Source organism: Sinocyclocheilus grahami, unplaced genomic scaffold, assembly GCF_001515645.1.
Source record: "Sinocyclocheilus grahami isolate Dianchi unplaced genomic scaffold, SAMN03320097.WGS_v1.1 scaffold3809.1, whole genome shotgun sequence".
Taxonomy (NCBI): domain Eukaryota; kingdom Metazoa; phylum Chordata; class Actinopteri; order Cypriniformes; family Cyprinidae; genus Sinocyclocheilus; species Sinocyclocheilus grahami.
The window spans coordinates 1-1785 of record NW_015508866.1 but is presented as its reverse complement, the minus strand read 5'-3'; the positions used below and the strand labels follow the sequence as shown (position 1 = coordinate 1785).

The 1785-nt window shown below is 37.4% G+C and overlaps 1 long non-coding RNA gene across 1 annotated transcript; it reads left to right on the top strand.

Annotated features, from left to right (window-relative positions):
• The first annotated feature begins 120 nt into the window (after positions 1-120).
• Positions 121-850, top strand: LOC107576498 (uncharacterized). Its single transcript, XR_001608065.1, has 3 exons — positions 121-195; positions 422-520; positions 815-850. It is a non-coding gene; the product is annotated as an uncharacterized lncRNA (long non-coding RNA).
• The last annotated feature ends 935 nt before the right edge of the window (positions 851-1785 follow it).

Sequence of the window (1785 nt, the reverse complement as noted above, 5' to 3'; positions counted from 1 at the left end):
ATACCACATAACAAATCCCAATTTAACCCCTGGCTATATCCTTTATTTCTATAGACACTCAGTTTTCAAAATGGTGAACCTTACATTATAGCCATACTTATTTCCCACTTTTAATCTCTAGGTGGCACTGCAGTGTGACTGTGAACGAACGAAAGAGCCCATTCCTTGTGCTGATGCAGCTAGTTCCTACCAAAGGTTAAGCCTTTATAGACATTCAAAGCAAAGTTTTATGTTGATAATTTGGCACAAGCATTTTCTTTTCTTACTCTTTTTTCCCCACTGATGATTGTGCACTCACAGCAAGCCAATACATTTAAAATGAATTATATATATATATGCAAATAAGACAAAAATTGCTATCAATGTTGTACATTCTAGCTGATCGGAGGTCAAATATAATTTTCATCTCTATATTCTGCAGATATGCAACTATTGCCGTTGCCAGTAAGCTGTCAGATATGCAGCTGGGAGAGTCCGTAGACATTGGACAGCTCACAAAGTAAGAGCAGAGAAAGGCCAGGTATACTCACAGACTAAAGCTTGCAAGGCTGTTTGTTTTTATTAGTCATCCTGAAGAGTAGTCTGTGGGTCAGTGTTTATCTTATGTAAACGACAGCATTAGTGGTTTTAGCTGTTTCTGACAAGTTCAAAGCTGCATTGAAGAAGAGCAGGGTACAGAATTAACCACAAAATGCAAGTAAAAATTGATTTTGGGGATTAAACTAACAGTGGCACTTTTACTTCAGAAGGTAAACATTGTTAGAAATGTACTTCAGTTGTGGAGTAATCTTTTTATTTGGTTGTTCTCTCACAGGTTGGAGTGTAATCAAGAATGTGCTACACTGCAGAGGAACAGGTCAACATAAAGATTTTATTCACACAATCTTTTCCTCTATCTGCGCCTGAATATATTACTAGATATGTCTGTGTGCAGGTTTTGATGTTTTCTGTTTTGCCACTAGGCGGCTGGCTGAGGCCCTGCTGATTGATCAGTCAGTGGATACCTTCAACAAGTCAACGTCTTCCAAATATAGTGACTCTCTCACAGATGCAAGGTGGTGTAAATTCTAAAATAGAATGTTTCAACAGTACATAAAGCTAGGACATGTTTGTATGAGACATTACTAAGCTCAAATTCTGAGAAAGAGCTCACGATGAAGGCACCAGCCATTTCACTAAAATACTTCTGTTGCATTCTTAAAAACAGTCTTACAGTTTGATTCACTACACTTAATAGGTTCAGTTGCTTGCCAAATGTATAAACTGTACAGGACTGTATTTTCAAAAGCATGCATGCTCTAAACATATTAATGGGGATTTCAGCCTACTTATAAAAGCAATAAATGCTTATGACTGAACACCACTAGTAACCGTGCACTAAAGAATTGCCAGTCGAGTTTGGGTTCTTGCACATTTGCTTTGACAGTTTAAAGAAAAAAATGATGTGTAGAATATACACACATAATAAATTAAATGTTTAGTCTACTACGGAGCCAAGTGAAGGCCTGAATGCTTAAACTAATGAAACCCTTTTTTTTTAATTCAGGAAAAAAAATTTTAATTGGATGAATGAAACATTTTTTTCAGTGCACTATCGAAGCACTTCTAGTATCATTTTTCAGAGCTCTGTAATTGTGTTTTTCCTCAGGGTAAACCACCTAAGAGGAGTCACTGTTTTCCACCTATGAAGCGTGAACGCAGGAGAATTATCCATGAGCTAGCGAAGGCATATGGTGTGGAAAGCGTCAGCTATGATAGTGAACCCAAGCGCAATGTAGTGGTCAC